This window comes from Vulpes vulpes, chromosome 4 (assembly GCF_048418805.1).
Source record: "Vulpes vulpes isolate BD-2025 chromosome 4, VulVul3, whole genome shotgun sequence".
Lineage (NCBI taxonomy): Eukaryota > Metazoa > Chordata > Mammalia > Carnivora > Canidae > Vulpes > Vulpes vulpes.
In genome coordinates, this window is record NC_132783.1 from 116,059,519 (window position 1) to 116,079,292 (window position 19,774).

The 19,774-nt window shown below is 36.2% G+C and overlaps 1 pseudogene; it reads left to right on the forward strand.

Annotated features, from left to right (window-relative positions):
- Window positions 1-16,223: 16,223 nt before the first annotated feature.
- Window positions 16,224-16,710, forward strand: LOC140598463 (small ribosomal subunit protein eS24 pseudogene; annotated as a pseudogene).
- Window positions 16,711-19,774: the final 3,064 nt, after the last annotated feature.

Here is a 19,774-nt window from a genome sequence, read left to right on the forward strand (position 1 = left end):
GACAGAAACAAGGCTCGAGCTCAAATTTCTTAACCACACACTCAAAATTGATTTTGTGTCCTGCTATGTAGGGGGAGGAATGGGGAGGCTGAATGAAACCATCCATGCTCATTTTTAAATTACTAATTGAGCACTGTAACCCTCTTTTCCTCAGCCACTCTCCTTAACTCCATAAACCAAGCGTGAAACTTCAAGCATGTAAAATCACTGACCAGCAGAAGAAGTGAAATTTCAGAAGACATAGTGTATTAGAGCTTAGATTGGGAAGGGACTATAGTTATTTTAATCCAACTTTCCCTGTTTCCCCTATAAGTTCATGATCTTGAGATGTGTCTGGTCAGTGGCCAAGAGAAAGAACAAAACTAATCTACATCTCTACCAGTTACCTGGTGCCTTTCAGATGTCCTCTGCAGAAAAGATTATCTTTCATTTGTTCATTCATTTGACAAATACATATTGAACCAACTATTCTAGAATATGATGATCTAACAGTGAGTAAAACAGATAAAATTCTTTTTTAAAAAAAAAAACAGATTAAATTCTTGCTCTCAAATGCTTACATTCTGGTTAGAGAGGCAGATAATAAATAGGTAAATAAATTAACAAAATAATGCCAGGTGATGTTAGATAGTATGAAGACAGTAAAACAGGACAATGTGGTACAGAGTATGCAGCTGAGTGAGACAGCAGTAGACTTTTGGTTGAATTTCAGAACCTAGTTTCCTGCTTTGGTTCTGACTTAGTCTCCAATCTAGACAGATTTTATGGTTCTCCCCCTGGAATAGTGCTCTGTGCCTCCTCCCGGGAAATCACTGGAATGCTTTAATCCAATTTGACTCACTTCATAGACAAGAAGCCAAGCCTGAGGCCTAGCTCCTACCTGTGACCCCCCATTACATCCCTGACTCCATTTCATGCTAAACCCTACTGCACAGAGTGCAATACATATCTATGAGGTCAAAACCCACATGTTTGACCTTGTTATGTTGCCCCATTGAGCTATTGACTTACTCTTATATACCTAATTGAACTGGAGGTTAGTCAGCCAAATGACTCTGGTAGCACACTTGGCTGTGACCCAGACCAGCCAGGAGGACACTGACATCTCTGCTGTGTTGAACATTCACACATGCTCCTGCCCCGTCCACCTGCTTTGCCCAGAAAAGTTTGCAGCATATTGGGATAGAGCAGGATGGGCACCAGGGAGAATAAACATAATCAGGTTCCACCCTGAACAGTTCAAGCAACCCTGCCCCAGAGTTCTTCACACCTTTATAGATAAATCTTCTGGAGTAACTAAAATTATAAATATAGACTTGGACATCAAATTTGGGTTTGAGATCCAGCCCTGCCATTAATCAGCTGTGTGACCTCAAGCAAATAATTTAACTCCTTAAACCTAAGTTCTTTACCGATGTATCGGGACTAATATGTATCCCTACCCTGTACAGTTTGCTGAGAGAAGGAAGTAAAACAATACATCTAAAGCACTTAAGAGTGTCAGAGCACATGTGTCACCCAAGAGCTTAAACTTTTGAGGCTAGAAAGAAATTTACAGAATACTTATTTCCCACATCTTCACTGAATAGATGGGAAACTGAGGCGCAGAGATGGGAAGGGATTAGCCAAAGGTAGCCACGGGGAGAACCAGGAGAAAAACTTTCCACCCTTGGTACCTACATGCCAGGTTCCCTTCCTAGAACTTCTCCAAAAAGACAGAGGGCCCAGCCTTGGGGTTAATGGCTTCAGCTGCACAGGCTAACCAAAGCAATCAGAGTATGTAAAGCCCCAGCTGCCCTTGCTGTGTAACTAGAAGCAGACAAGGATGCTGTATACCCGGGTTTTCTACCTCACATAGAAGTGGCTAGGGGCTATGGTGAGACTTCCCTGAGACTGCAAGGTCTAGTTATGCATGCTCTGTAAATTCAATTCAGTCACACCAATCTCCCCTGTAAACCACTGAGGTCATTCTGACTCGTCCTCATCCAGATGTTTCTGTATTTGTAGGCTTAGAGCCGACTGTACTGTGAGTTGAATCCTTTCTAGAGCAGGTGGTTTATGTAAAAAAATAAATAAATCTGACTCTACCAGAATATATCTCCAGATTTCTAAGACACTAAGTACCAGCTTCCTTGGGCTGCTCTGCTTCATAATGGCCCTCTGACCCAATTTACAACATTTGGTAGTTGTATATATACCAATTCTATGCCAGTTGGAACATTCTCCAGAGAATCACAGACCTATGTAAAGATGCCTAAAAGATGGTGAATCACATGGGTAGATGGCATGATGGTGATGATGACGGTGGTGGTGGGACTGTGACTAACAGCTTAGTGAAATATTTTCTGTGCAAGGGATAGCACTCAGCACTAAGTATTACCTCATTAAATCCTCACCACAAGTCTAAGGATATATGCATAGTTAAAACTCCAATTTTCAGGACGCTGGGTGGCTCAGTGGTTGAGTGTCTGTCTTCAGCTCAGGGCATGATCCCAGGGTCCTGGATCCCACTCCCCTTCAGGGAGCCTGCTTCTCCCTTTGCCTGTCTCTACCTCTCTATTTCTATGTCTCTCATGAATAAATAAAATCTTTTTTTAAAAATTAAAAAAATAAAACTCCAATTTTCCAGATAAGGAACTGAAGATCCTGACTAATTAAAGTAACTTTACCAAGGTCATTAAGTGGTATGGCTAGGACCTAACCCCATTATGCCTAAATCCAGAAGCCCAGGCTCTTAACTGCCTCTCTACATTTCTGGTAGAATCTCAGAGAACTTAGACGAACCACCTCATTTTATAAAAGTGACAACTGAACCCCAGAAAAGGGTATTTTCATTTGTTCATTCATTCACCCATCAAATATTTACTGACCATTCCAGTATGCCAGGCACTATATCAGGGGCAGGGAAACATGTGTCAGGAAAATGAAGTCTCTGCACTCCAGGAATCTATAGGCGGAACAACTTCACCCAATTGATTAATGGCAAAGACAGGACAACACCAGTTTCCCAGTACTCTCACTTTGCTAGGAAAGGGTATCTTTCCAAGTTATCCAGAGAAATAGAACCAATAGGACATGTGTGTTTGTACATGTGTATGTATATATATATATTTACATATATTTATAAATATATAAAGATTTATTTTAAGGAATTGGCTTGTGTAATTGATTGGGGTTCGCAGGTCCCAAATCTTCAGGACAGGTCAGCAAGCTGGAAACTCAGGCAGAAATAAGTTGTAGTCTTGAGTCTACAAGTTTTTTCTTAAAACTAGAGGTTTTTTTCCTCTTCTGGACCTGTTTTTGCTCTTAAGACCTTCAACTGATTGGATGAGGCCCATTTACACTGTCAAAGCTTCTGAAAATCAACTGATTATAGTTAACCAGAGCTACAAAATACCTTCATAGCAACACCTCAATTGGCATTTGACTAAATAACTGAGTATTATGGCCCAGCCAATAACTGAATAGACCTTAACAACACAAATTGAGCCTCAACACACATAACTGTCATAGCAATTCAGGCCACCATCCTTCCAATGATTAATTGATTGATTAAATCTATATCCAGACTAACCCTAAGTTATTTCCTCCTTCTGTGGCCTGCTTCAGTTACAGAAGGAGAAAAGTATTTCTCAGATTCCTTCTATTAAATAAAAACCTGACTCTACTTCCAAATTGACAAAACCTAGAAATAAACTGGAAGCTTCAACACAAGTTTGGCCAATATTGGCCATCTCTTTTTTAGATCACAATCATTCTTTTTTAAAAAATTCAAGTATATTTCACTCAGCATAATACCCTCCAGTTCCATCCACGTTGAAGCAAATGGTGGGTATTTGTCGTTTCTAATGGCTGAGTAATATTCCATTGTATACATAAACCACATCTTCTTTATCCATTCATCTTTCGATGGACACCGAGGCTCCTTCCACAGTTTGGCTATTGTGGCCATTGCTGATAGAAACATCGGGGTGCAGGTGTCCCGACGGACACTTGACGGGATGAGCACTGGGTGTTTTTCTGTATGTTGGTAAATTGAACACCAATAAAAATTAATTTAAAAAAAAAATAAATAATAAAAAAAAATTCAAGTATAATTAACATACAGTGTTAGTTTCAGGTATATAATATAGTGATTCAATGATTCTTCACATTCCTCAGTGCTCATGATGATAAGTGAACTCTTAATCCCCTTCACCTATTTCATCCAACCCACACACACACACCTCCTCTCTGGTAATCTCCAGTTTGTTCTCTGTAGTGAGAAGAGTCTGGTTTGGGGGTGTTTTTTAATAAATTCCACATACAACTGAAATCATGCAGTATCATGCTTTAAGGAACATCATGAACAAAAGGTAACATCTCAATCTCTACAGAACAGCTATGCTACTAAATTTTATCACCTCCTTAAATATGGGCTGGAGGTGGGGGGCGGGGGAGAGGAGTTAATATAAGTCCCATCAAGTTTGATTGTGCTTGCATTGAAACTTTCAAATAAGTAATTAATAGTCTTGAAAATGTGTATTGTGACAGGGCTCAATCAGTTAAGTGTCTGATTCTTGATCTCAGCTCAGATCATGATTTCAGGGTCATGAGATTAAGCCCTGTGTTGGGCTCCATGCTGGATGTGGAGCCTACTTAAGATTCTCTCTCTCCCTCTGCTCCCCCCCCCCCCCCCGTGCTCTCTCAAAAATAAAACTTTAATGTGTGTGTGTAAAGAAAGAGTGGATGAAAATTGAGGTTCTCCAATTATAATTTTAAAGATACACTAGAATTTGACCCCAAGAAAGTATTCCAACACATAAAGTCATTATCTACTACAAATAAGTACATAGAATTGACAGGGTTAATTGTATGACAGCATGTAATTGACTTAAAACTTGATTAATAAGAAAGCAATGAAGTGAAACCAGGAATAATATATGTTCTTTTCCTGGTTTGACTGCCTCATAACTGCCACATAATCTCTCCCCATCCTTGGTTTACTCCTCATAAGAACAAGGAGTGTAACTGGAAGATTTCCAGCTCCAAATGTCAGTCATTCTACATCCTGTGAGATACAAAAAAAAAAAAAAAAAAAAAAGAAGCAACATCTCTGCCAATGGGCTGGTAACAAAGAGAAACCTACCCCGTCTCATAACTTTCCTTTCCAAAGGCCAGCTCACCTTCTTCAACTCAGGCAATGGAATACCTAGGTTGAGCAATACTTATCAAGGTTAAATTGGTTGGTTGGTTGGACTTAAGTGCAAAGAATTAATCTAATACCTGATTTCATTATTGGCCCTAGCATGACTTGCTTTTGTGTATTTGGTAAATTTTTTCCAGCTTTATTGAGGAATAATTGATAAATATAATTGTATATAATTAAGCTACACAATATGATTTGATATACATATTTATTACATTATGAAATCATTATCTCAAGATAATTAACACATCCATCATCTCATATGGTTAACTCTGTGTGTATGTGGTGATAACAATTAAGATGTACTCTCTCAGCAAATTTCAAGTAGACAGTACCATATTATTAACCATAGCCCACCAAGCTGTATAGTAGATCCTTAGAAATATTCTTCTTAAAACTGAAACTTTGTTTCCTTTGACCTACATCTCCACATGTTTCCCTCACTTCCAGCCTCCAGCAACTACCATTCTATTTACTTCTATCAAAGTAGCGTTAAAAAAAAAAAAAAAGATTCCATATGTAAGAGGAACCATGCAATATTTGTCTTTCTCTGGCTTATTTAACTTAACATAATTCCTTCCACATTTATCCATATTGTTACAAATTGTAGGATTTCTCTCTTTTTTATAGCTGAATATTTCACTGAGCATGTATACCACATTTTCTTTATCCATTCAACTAGCAACACTTAGGTCATTTCTATATCTTGGCTATTGTGAGTAATACTGCAATGAACATGAGTGTGCAGATGCATCTTTGGGATATTGATCTTGTTTCCTTTGGACATGTATCTAGGAATAGAATGGCTGGATCATAAGTAGTTCTATTTTCAATTTTTTGAGGAATCTCCACGCTGTTTTCCATAGTGGCTGCACCAATTTACATTCCCACCAACAGTTCCCTTTTGTCCACATCTTCACCAACACTAGTCTCTTGTCTTTTTGTTAATGGTCATTCTGACAGTGTGAAGTGATGTCGTTTTGATTTGCATTTCCCTGATGATTAGTGGGTATCTTTTCATATACCTATTGGCCACTTGTTTGTCTTCTTTGGAAAAATGTCTATTTAGGAATGGGAGAAATTATCTGCATGCTATATATCTAATAAGAGAGTTAACATCCAACATAATAAGGAACTCATACATCTCAATAGAAAGAAATTCAATTTTAACATAGGCAAAGGGCCAATATTTGGTTACTTATTTTTTGTATTTTTTATTTTTTTAAGGTTTTATTTAAATTCCAGTTAGCTAACATACAGTGTAATATTAGTTTCAGGTGTACAATATAGTGACTCAACACTTTCATACAACACCTGGGGCTCATCACAACAAATGTGCTCCTTAATATCTATCACCTATTTTATCCATCACTCCACCCTCCCTCCATTCTAGTAACCATCAGTTCTCTATAGCTAAGAATATGTTTCTTGGAGGGAAGTGAATCATAAGAGGCGCTGAACTCTAGGAAACAAACTGAGGATTACCTGAGGGGAGGTGGGTGATGTGGAAAGATAATTAGGTGATGGGCATAGTGTAATATGTAATAGAGCACTGGGTATTGTATGCAACTGATGAATCACTAAATTCTACCTCTGAAACAAAGAAAATAAAAAAAAGAAAAGAAAGAAAAGAAAATTAAATTAAATATCTGGTTTGCCTCTTTTTTTTCCCATTTGCTCCTTTGTTTCTTGAATTCCACATATAAGTGAAATCATATAGTATTTGTTTTTCTCTGACTTATTTTGCCTACCATCCATGTCATTGCAAATGGCAAGATTTCATTCATTTTTATGGCTGAGTAATACATTACTCTCTCTCTCTCTCTCTCTCTCTCTCTCTCTCTATATATATATATATATATATATATATATATATACACACACACACACACACACACACACACACTATATATATATACATCTCCTTTATACACTCATCAGTCCATGGACACTTGGGCTATTTCCAGATACACCTTTAATAATACCTCACTTCTAATCATATGAACCCCCATTTCATTCTACTGTTTTCCCCCATCTGAAATAAGCAACATTCTAAATCTTCTGTTTATAAGTCATTTGCTTTCCTTTTTTGCATAGCATTGCTATATCTATATGAATTATTTTAAAGTTTTCTATTGTAGTTTTTATTTTATAAAATGATTATCAAGTTGGATGAAATGTGAGTACTTGTGTTTTAAATCCTAAGTTGCTAAGATTCATCCATATTTTTGCATGTCTCTGTACTTCGTTACTTTGACTATTGTATAAAATTCAGTTGTGATGGGGAGCCCTGGGTGGCTCAGCGGTTTAGCGCCGCCTTCAGCTCAGGGTGTGATCCTGGAGACCTGGGATTGAGTCCCGCGTCAAGCTCCCTGCATGGAGCCTGCTTCTCCCTCTGCCTGTGTCTCTGCCCCTCTCTCTCTCCCTGTGTCTCTCATGAATAAATAAATAAAATCTTTTAAAAAATAAAATTCAGTTGTGTGAATATAACACCATTTACTCATACACATTCCCTCATATGGGCATTTGGACCATTTCCAGGTTTTGGCCATTATGAACAGTGTTGCTGTGAACATACTTTATATCTTTCTTGTCTTATTCTATAGAATTGTCCTAGTTGTTGTCAGCCCTTTGCTGTTTTATATAAATTTTAGAATTACCTTAAGTTATTTGGGGGCAAAATAATCGTTGTAATTTTCATTGGAAATCCATTGAATCTATAGAACAAGTTTAAGAGAAAGACTATGATATTAAGAATCCCTATCCATGTGTATCTCTCCTAAATAAATATTATTCTTTCCTATCTCTTTAATAAGTTTTATATTTTCTCTTTATAATTCTTACACATATTTTGTTAGATTTTTTTACAGGCCCTTGGTATTCTCTAATACAAGTACAAATTTTTTTTCTCTTTATTAGTTTTAATAACTTTTTTAAAAATCTAAATTCATGCCAGTTATAATGACAGTTTTTGATACAAAGCCTGATTGAACTATAATCAGCAGGGGAAAGTTTTTAATTTTCAGTATAGGGCAGGAAGATTTGAAACTGAAACTTTCTCAGAAGATGGATTTCACCTTTATGATTTTGGGCTCTAATCCTGGGCCTGTCATTATTGGCTTTGTGGTCTTAAGTCCTTGCCTTCTCTGAGCTGAATATTACCTGTGATAGCTTACCTCAAAATGTCTGCCATTGATACCTTCCTTTCCTATACACAGGTTATTTCCCCCACTGAAAGGTGGAATCTATTCCTCCACCACCTCCATCACCACCCTCCTTGAATTGAATTGGTCTCTTATTTCTTTGACAAACAGAAATGGTGAAATCAATATCATGTTAATTTCTAGGGTGGCTCAGTGGTTTAGCGCCTTCCTTTGGCCCAGGGCGTGATCCTGAAGTCCCAGGATCGAGTCCCACATCAGGCTCCAGGCATGGAGCCTGCTTCTCCCTCCTCCTGTGTCTCTGCTCTCTCTCTCTCATAAATAAATCTTTAAAAAATATATATCATGTTAATTTCTAAAGATAGGTCATTAGAAGTCTTGCAGTTTCTATCGGGGTCTCTTGGAATGCTCACTCTGTGGGCCACCATATAAGACTACTATGCTGTAAAGAAGCACAATCTTGTCATATGGAGAGGCCAGGATAAATGACAGATATCTTACCAACCCCCACTGCCTCATACCATCATAGCTCAGGCAGGGGATATGAAAAATTCTTCCAATAAGTCCAGCAATAAATGTCATCAGAATTCAACTTTATGAGAGTCCTCAAATAAGAACTACTCAGCTGAACCTAGTCAACATAGAAAAATATAAGAGTTAATAATAAACTATTGCTTGAAGCTACTAAAAATTGAATGGCTTATATACCATCAGAAATAACAAGCAAGAGATAACTGAAACCCATATTTTTCAGACTGTGATTGGTAGAACCATAGAATTCCCAGGAAAACCTTTGCTGGGAAGTAGCTGGACTGTAGGCTCTCAGCTTTCCTCATCACCTCCTCCGAACAGGAAAGCTCTGTCCTTATCTCTTATCATTGCAGCCCTACAAAGAATTTCTTTAAAAGGAAGAGGAGGAGGAAGAGGAGGAGGAGGAGGAGGAGGGGAAGGGGGTGAGGGAGGGGAAGAGGAGGGGAAAGAGGTAGGTAAGGAGGAGGGGGAGGAGAGGAAGAAGAAGAGGAAGGTGATGACGAGGACAATTTCAAATGAGAAATGGTAGTGACAATTTGGAATCTTTGATCCAAACAGGGAAAACACAATCAGTTGCTGTAACAAGGGCTAGAGTTGTCTAATAATGAGACCATCTGTATTGTAGGGAAGTGAGCTTACTCCCCCCATCCACACCGCTTTACTCTCTGCTTACCCTCTTCCTACGTTGAACATGATTTTGGTCTAGATCATATTTTTTACATTTAATTCAAGACCCACTTTCAAATTCTGCCAATATTATTTATTCAATATTTCCTTTACATTAGATTGCTTTTTCATATAAATAAATTTGGAGTTGATTTTTCTCCTAATACATTCCAAAATACATGAACAATTTTTAAAATGTTACTTGACTATAGACTAAAATTACCACATTTGTCAAAACACTGGACTAGATGACCCTTCCAGCTCTGTGGTCAAAGAGTCTTCAAAATATATTAGCTCATTCAAAATCACATTCACTCCAGAAGACCTCACTTCTTTCAAGGTCTTGTTGATGTCTTTTTCCCTTAAACTTTCTCTGTTCTCTATATTGACAAATCCCAAAGGATGAAACACTCAGATTCCTTCACAATAAAAAATAACATTTATTGAACACTAATTATATTCTGGGTTCCATAAAACTTCTTTACATAAAGCCTAGACACTATTTTTTAAGCAAAATATAAGGAAACATTTATATTAGCCTAGCTTCATGGGTTTCTTTAGTTCCCATGCCTGTTACCTTTTAGCTCTTGATCATACAATTACAAAGAGTGATGTTTCATTACTTAAGGCTCTAAATAAGATGCCTGTGAAGATCCCTATTTTGGAAAAATGTCAACTGCATCTTGCCAAAAGCTAGTCATGTGGCAGCCTCATAACAAGAAAAGGAAAAAGTTCCCAGCTCAGCCTTTCCAGATTGAAATTAATTGTGAGAATTCAACTCTTTCTAAGTCTCTGGGCGCTCATGCCTTCCCCATGAGAGTTAGTTATAAATGATTTTGCACTTCCTGTACTGAGTAATGTGGTAAAAAAAATTCACAGCATGGAGGGGGAGTTTAACACTGAAATAGGGATTAACCATACTACTCCAGGTTCCAGGGACCTTTTCAGTGATACTGGGCTGGCTCCTCTGCTCCAAAAATCATTGATATTCTCTGTGCCCACCATTTCTTAGCCTTGACCACCCACCTGAGCGTAGCTTTGTTATTTTCACATGCCTGAACCACTGAGAGGCTGTTAATATTGCCTTCACAAACATCTTCTCAGCCAAATAGGCCTGAAATCATACCTGCCTTTATTTCCTTTTTTTTTTTAAGGTTTTATTTATTTATTCATGAGAGACACAGGCAGAGAGAGAAGCAGGCTCCATGCAGGGAGCTTAATGTGGGACTTGATCCCGGGTCCCCAGGATCACGCCCTGGGCCAAAGGCGGTGTAAACCACTGAGCTACCTGGGCTGCCCCTGCCTTTCTTTCCTAAGCATTGTCTTTCCACATCCCAACTAAGAAGACCTTCATTTTGCATTTGTTAATTCAACACACATTTATCAGCTCCTATTGTGCACCATACGTGTATGAGATTGTGCAGAATATGTCAGTTAATAAAATACTCTAACTTCAGTAAGCTAAAATATATGGAACCCAATAATTAAAATAGATGTTGGATCAGTCCCTCTACCACCTCCAATCATGGAAATAGTAGTATTGTGAAGACAAAAATTGTATTCTACATACTATATTACAAGAGCCTAAAAATGGCCTGGCCCGTGATAACAGTTAAAAAACATTTTTTTTTTAATAAATAGAGAGATTCTGTGAAAATACAGTGGAATGAGAAGCTATTTTGGATAGGGATATCAGAGGAGATTTCTGAGAAGTGGCAATTGAAATAGACCTTCAAAGATAGAAAATTAAAAAGAAATTTTAAAAAAGATAGAAAATAAAATTTATGAGTGACTTTTTACTTATAAAAATATAAGCTTATCTTGAAACAATTAGATACATAAAAGTGTTCTTCATGTTTAAATTATTCATAAATATTACCACCAACAAGTCCAAATGGATATGGCAGTAAAAGGGTTCAATGACATTCTCTCCCAATACTTAATACGTGTCCTCCAAAACTTTATTTTAAAATAGATTTTATATTCAAATTTTTATTGTAAAAATCAATTAAAATGTGAAAGATACGAGTAGTATCCAGGCCTGTGAAAGGTAGAAAAGAGAAAAAATTCTAATCCCCACATCCTATGACATCTAAGTCCAAGCTATAGGAGACTTAACAAATAATTCTAGAAGAGTTAACAAATAATCCCAATAATTCTCATGAATATCTACAATTTGAAGGGCAGTAAATTGTGGACGATTATTCTTATTTTCCTCCTTCAGATTTAAACTGTGTTGAGGAAATTAATATAAAGGATTGACGGAAACTGAGGATGAAACTGGATTAACTTCCTTTTCCAGAAAAAGGTATTCAAGTTTCCATGAGGAAATGGGAAACAATTCCAGTTTCAAGAGTATATTCTGCTATCTCCACACCCCGCTATGAAAATAAGAAACACTACACAAATGAAATTAACATAATCTCAGAAAAAAGATTAGGATCTAGTTTCATTTTATGGTGATCAGTAGCCATTATATGATCATATTATGTGTATCAAGCAAATATTGGCTTTATTTGGTATTATGAAAATTATTTTGTACTTCTTTAAGTACCCTATTTATTTATTTGCAACACAAAAACTAAGTATTAGCAACTCCCTTAGCCTCAGCTTCCAAACTTCTGTCACACCTAAGCCAATTCAATTTAGAAATATTGGTTCCACCACTACTCAAATAAGACAAATAGATTATAAGAAATCATGGAAAATTCACTCATATTCTATCAAACCACCAGAAGACTAACTGTAAGTTTTCTAAGTGTAAGCAAAATTTTAAAAATGAAATAAAGTATGGCAAGAATGAAAACATGCTCTAGTAAAATATTAAAAGAATCAAAGGTGGTATGCAAAAAAAAAGAATCAAAGGTGGTATGTAGAAAGTTGAAGAACCCCATCTGGAAGAAAAGATGCTCCATAAAACAAAGGAAAATTCCCCTTACTTTTTAATTTTAATAAGAATAAAATAAGAATTCAGATGCCAACTAATAAAAGAAATTAAGGGCCAAGATAACATTATTAAAAAAACAAGTAAATTACATACAAAAGAAATCAGATAGACACAGCTGTAAAATGAATTATTGACATGAAACTGGCTTAATATAATTGTGGTGAAAGAACAAACAACAAAATCAAAACAATTAAAGATAATCAATATGGAAGACAACGATAACTTAAAGATAACTGGTTTCTCTACAAAAATATTCAACTATGAAACACAGTAAAAACAGTAACTATCTTTAAAATGAAGAATTTTATCTGTATAATAAAAAAGTACACCATACTAAAATAAAAACTGATCCATAAGTAGCAAAACCCAGGTGTTAATGTACAGGTGTCTATGCATATATATAAATTATATAAAATATAGTATTATGTAATACATAATATTTTCTATATTTTTTCTTCTCTAAGGCAAAAAGTCAAGCTGCTCTAATAGTGTTCCTCAGTGACATCCATTGGCAAAAAATAACAAAAGGATATGCACAAAGTTCTAAGAGAAACAAAATATGACCAAAGAATACTATATCCTACCAAATCATCTTTCCAGCAGAGAAACATTTTTTTAACATGAAAGAATTCAGGGAGTACAAAATTTAAAAGTTCTTGAAAAAAATTAATGCAAAATTAAATCCAACCAATGTAGACATGAATGGAGAATCCCAAACCCATTAAGACTAAAGCACCATTCGAAGTCAGAAGATACACAAAGTTCTGGAGTAAGTGAATTTAATACACACGTATTGATTGACTGACTTCGCTCAGGTGAAGAGCAAATGAACAATCTTAGATGTTATCATTTGATTTGTCCTTCATGAATACATGTCTCCATTCTATCGAAATTTTATTTTCCCAAAAATATAATTAGCCATACAGAATTGACCCCTGTGTAAAGCCCTAGTATTTTGACTCCCATGATATTGCTTACCTGATTAATTTCTGCCTAAAAGGCTCTTATGTATATACTTCCAGACACTTCCTCTTTACTACCATTATAGACAATTCAATAATATATTTCAAGAGCTTGAAATATCTTCATACATTTTTACCCAATAAACTTTCTTTCAGGAATTTATATTAAAAAATAATATGTAGGCAAATATGTATGTTTAATATGGGTACTTACAATAGCAAAATATTATAAGCAATGTACATGCCTACAAATAAATCTCTGTATATAAAAGGAATATTTGTATTTTTAAAATCATAATAGCAAAATATGAGTATGATAGAGTAACACATGGAAAAATGAGTATGTGAAAAAAAATAAAAGGGTATACATACATATGGTAAGATTCAGAATGTATAAGATATATGTACAAGAATATAAATGATAATGGTAGGAAATACTCTAATTTTCTGTGTTGCAGTTTTAAAAATAACTTATTTTTACTAAAATAACAATTTAATGAAGAAAAATTTATGTTGTAAATATAAATTAGAGAAAAAATAGTCACCTACACCCCATTATTCCAATGTATTATCATTAACATTAGATTAACATAATTCCAGATATTTCATGTGTATGACTTTGTATATACATATAAAATGTATATAACAAAAATGATTATAATATAGATCCACCTTTAAAATTAAATGTAATAAGTAACAGGTTTTTTATTCTAAGAAATAGTAACTCTTAAAAGGGAAAGTATGAAAGATCTTTAAGAAGCTAGCCAGGCCACCTGGGTGGCTTAGTCACTTAAGCATCTAACTCTTGATTTCAGCTCAGGTCATGATCTCAGGGTTGTGAGGTAGAGCTCTGCATCAGGCTCCACACCGGATGTGGAGCCTACTAAAGATTTCCTCCCTCCCTTCTCCACCCCACCCTCTACTCAGATGCTTTTTTGCTCTGAAGCAGCAGCAGCAGCAGCAGCAGCAGCAGCTACAGGCTTTTTTTTTTTCCTACCATGTTTAATATTGGATAGTGCCATCTGGGTTTCTATGATTAAAAAGTTTGAATCCATACCCTTATGTTTTATTCTTTCCCTCCACATTCAAATTTTTTGTTAGTCTTGTCCTTTCATGTTGTCAAAGAGTACAATATTTCTGTTCTAATTTGCAATCACAATTTTTGGTGACTTAGTCTTCATTCTATATTTACCATCACCAATTGACCTTTAACCAAGGCTTCTCTATAGACAATTTCATCATTTTGATTCATCATTTCATGGGCTAGATTTTTTTCCCAACAAGTACTCACAAATCTTGATTCCTTGTATCTTATACACAAGATAATGAGATTAGTTGGTTGTATACCAAAAGGACAACTTGACTGGCTATTAATGTCCCTTAACTGAGCTGCACTACTGGATCTAAAATCTATCTTGTCTCTTCTCCCTAAAATTTTTATTCCCAGCTAAGCCTTTTCACATATTAATTTCAGAATTAATCAAATGAAAATTTAGTTCTCTGGATTTTGCCTTTGAGGCTTAAAAAGTGTGTCTTGGGGTCAGGGAAGGAGGGTATTTGAGGGTCTGGGAACATAGTAGTAACTGAGATAAACAAAGTTCCTTTTGTCAGAGAATATGCATGGTAAATAAGAAAATCAAAAGGACAAAAATAAAAATGGAACATAGACTGGCAGTTTCTGTGATTGCAATGATGCATGACTTTGTCTGAAGCAGGAATAAGGAGAGCTGGTTTCTGACATTAACTTACTATTAGTCCATAAGAAACACTTACTTCCTCTGGACCTTGGTTTGTTGCTAAATTGAACATATTAAACTAGGTTATATAAGAGATCATTTCACTATCCCAAAAATTTCCTTCCATAACTTATTCATGTGACTCTCTTTTTTCTGCGTATATATCTACCTCTTTCTACAGCAAGCCTTGCCAGCCCACTTAAGCTCATTGACAGCTCTCCATTCAGAGCAATATGTGATGTCAGTTCCATTCATCATGCACTCATCATGTACTGTTTCTTCTCAACCAAACACAAGTTCCTAGAAGAAGAGAATCACGTCTTATATTTTATTTTTTTTACTTAAATTCAATTTGCCGACATAGTACATCATTAGCTTCATATGTAGTTTTCAATAATTCATCAGTTGTGTATACACCCAGTACTCATCACATCACATGTCCTCCACCATGTCACCCAGCTATCCCATCCCGCCACCCACCTCCCCTTTAGCAAATGTCAATTTGTTTCCCAGAGTTAAGAGTCTCTCATGGTTTGTATTCCTCTCTGATTTTTTCCCCCATTCAGTTTTGACTCCTTCCCTTATGATCCCTTGAACTGTTTCTTATATGCTGCATATGAGTGAAACCATATGATAATTATCTTTCTCTGACTGGCTTGTTTCACTTAGCATAATACCCCTCTAGTTCCATCCACAGTGATGTAAATGCTAGGTATTCATCCTTTCTGATGGTGAGGTCTTATGTTTTAAATCCTCCATAATGCTGAGCATATTGTCCAGCACTTCCAATGAAATACAAATTGAAGTCCTATAAACACTGCCTGCATAAAAGTATAGACCAGCAAAGAACATGGGTGTATCAGTCCTTGGTGGGAAAACAGCTTCTATTCCTGTACTTATTATTAACGGTTATACCATTCTGTGGTTCAGTTCCCTTTTACAAGGTGGAATGTCATTACTACTAATGAATATTTAGATTGAAAATATTAGATACTCTTTTCCTCCCCGGCTGCTTGAAGCTCGGCCACCATCATGAATAACACAGTAATTATCCGGACCAGGAAGTCCATGACCAACCAACTACTTCTGCGGAAACAGATGGTCATTGATGTTCCTCACCCCGGGAAGGCAACAGTACCTAAGACAGAAATTCAGGAAAAACTAGCCAAAATGTACAAGACCACACCAGATGTCATATTTGTATTTGGATTCAGAACCCATTTTGGTGGTGGCAAGACAACTGGCTTTGGCATGATTTGTGATTCCTTGGATTATGCAAAGAAAAATGAACCCAAACATAGACTTGCAAGACATGGCCTGTATGAGAAGAAAAAGACTTCAAGAAAACAGCACAAAGAATGCAAAAACAGAACGAAGAAAGTCAGGAGGACTGCAAAAGCCAACATTGGTGCTGGCAAAAAGAAGTGAGCTGGAGATTGAACAACAGAAAGAGTAAAGATTCCGCAGTGGCTTTATATGTGGTGATTGTGCAGATTTTTCATGAGAGGATTAATAAACTAAGAACATTTAAAAAAAGAAAATATTAGTAACATGTTAGTCATCAAGTATTCAACATATTTTATAAGTTTTAAAAGTCCACAACTGAACCTCAGTCTCAACTTTTCATGGACTTTGGAGCTTGGTTTCTTTCCTTGAAGAATATGGAAATAGGACTATAGATATCTCTAAAGTGCATGGTTCAAACTCAGATAACTAAGTAGTATACATGAATAAAGTAGCCAAGTTTTATTGCAAGGACATCTAAGTTATATATTTTTCAATACAAATTAAATATTTTCTCTATGTTTCCACAAAGTATGTATGTTCTCCCATTATTCTTAAAAGTTAAGGCCCTCCCAAGCCCAGCATTCATTTTCCCACTTTGGTAACGAAATACATGAAAGAAATATGCTATTTTCTTTTTAACTCTAATAGAAAAAAATATCACATGCAAAATAATAAATGTCACTTCCACTCAGCCTCAATGTTGGCAAGACCAAACTGAAGATGGAGGCAAATGGAGCGGAGTCCCTACCTAACTCATCCAAAAGGAGCAGCTGCTCTCTTTATTTCCAGTGAAAGCTTTCCTGTTCTGATTTGTTTTAGCAAGAGAGGCTAGAAATCTGTATTTTTGTAAAGAATCTCCCAATTTTAAAACACTATCAAATGCTTCAAATATTTTAAGACTGTACACTGGATAAAGATTGTCAAAAGGAGCAAATTTCCAGTCATAATTACTAGGGGTATAATGTAAAACAGGATGACTTTAACAATCCTATATGGTATATTTGAAAATCTCTAAGAAAATAGATCTTTAAAGTTCTCGTCACAAGGAGAAAAACATTTTTTGTAACTATATGAGGTGATAGATATTAACCAAACTTATTGTGGTCATCATTTTGATATAGGTTTATATCTAAACACTATAAGCCATACACCTTAAAATTACACAGTATTATATGTCAATATATCTCAGACTGGAAGAAAATAAAATAACCATACAAACCAAGCCAAAAATGTCTGTGAATATGTAGCCAACAGACTGCAAGTTTGTAATTTCTTTTCTAAAATTTCTCCAATTCTGACATGCATCTGAACTTCTTAAGTTTGTGGTAGAAAATGAGTACTATCCAGGGTTATTCTGAAATTTTCATTCTTACATAGCACTGTACTGTGCAAATGAGCCTGAGCTCTCACTGAAGAAATGTATTGTGTACAAAGCATCATGCTGGATGCAGTGGAGGGATTCAAAGATGACTCATGTGGCTTGTGCCTCTATCAAAAGATTGTGCCTTTGAGCTTTATTATGCAAGTAGGATGCACTCAGATTTCTGATTTTAATGATAACATATCATTATCATTTGTGGTTTATTGCAAACAAATAACTTTTACATACTTTGTCCCACAGGATGCTATTATCAACTGAGAATTACAGAAGCTAAAATTCATATTCCCATCGTATAGATAAGCAAACTGTTCAGCAAATGATAAGGTACTCCTCTAAGGTCACAGAGCTACTAAGTAGAAGAGTTGGGATCAATATCATGTCTTCTGACTCACAATTCTTTGCTTTGTTCTTGTTGTAATACAACATATTGGTTTACCCTAATTCACTCAACTGAGATAGGTAGCTGGAGTCGGGGCTACAGTCCACTGCCATGGAGAGAGAAAAGTGAGAAAAGTCCCATGCCAGATGGGACTTCAGTTCATAACCTTATTCACTTATATCTCATGCCCAAACCACCAAGTATATTGGCCTTTCATATTAAAGTTATAAATCTAAGATCTATGGCAACTTTTTCAACATCTTTGTGCCATCAGTAAGTCTTTAGTCCAGAATTAATGCCATCTATTTTTTAAGAAATCATCTTTCTTATGAGTCTGGGGGCAGTGACCAGGCCCTAGACCATGATAATCACTCAAGATATGATTATTATTGATTGAAAAGTATTACCAACTTCTGCTTTCATCCAAGATGGAGTAACAGAGCCTGGATTTGCTTTTCTACCTGAACCAAAACACTTAACAAAATACATGAAAAGAATAGTTTTCAAGACACTGAACATTAAGCAATGAAGAACAATGGTCCTCAATAAATGAAAACCAAGGTTATCTGTATAACTATGCCTGCCTATTGCATTGAAGAGTTTCTAGACCAAGTCATAGGCAATGCACGTAGAACCCAGGATGCTTCCTGATTTAGGAAACTTAGTGGAGAAACTGGCAGACATAGAGTTCATAGGTCAGAGAATTGGAAAGGTGAGAGCTAGAGAGAGGGAATTTCAAAGATGAACAGATGGCCCTCCTAAATTATTCAACAGAATACTGATTAGCACATGTGTGTGATGAAACTATGGAAGGCCAGGGAACCACCTGAAAGGTTTTCACTGAGGGCTTGGAATGGAGTCATTCTGGAAAAGAACTCATAATTTACAGAAAAGACTGGAAAAGCTCACAATTTATGGGGCATTGAGTAAATAATTCAGAAGATTTATGCCTCACTAGTGGGGACAAATAAGCCCTAGATTAAAAGTTGCTCTGGTCTCTCCTGACAAATCTTTTTTTTTTTTAAGATTTTATTTATTTATTCATGAGACACACAAAAAGAAGTAGAGATGTGGGCAGAGGGGAGAAGCAGACTCCCTGTGGGGAGCCCAATGCAGGACTCAGTCCCAGGACCTTGAGATCAGGCCCTGATCCAAAGGCAGATGCTCAACCACTGAGCCACCCAGGCATCCCTCACCTGACAAATATTAATGGTAAGACCTGAAAGTATCAAAAACTGTTTCCAAGTAACTTAATAGTCTCCCAACACAAAATATTTATAGGAATACAAAAATATTCGGCACTTAAAGTAAAACTCACAGTGTCTATTATCCAATCAAAAATTACCAGACATGGGGAGGAGGGGCAAGATGGCGGAAGAGTAGGGTCCCCAAATCACCTGTCCCCACCAAATTACCTAGATAACCTTCAAATCATCCTGAAAATCTATGAATTCGGCCTGAGATTTAAAGAGAAAACAGCTGGAATGCTACAGTGAGAAGAGTTCGTGCTTCTATCAAGGTAGGAAGACGGGGAAA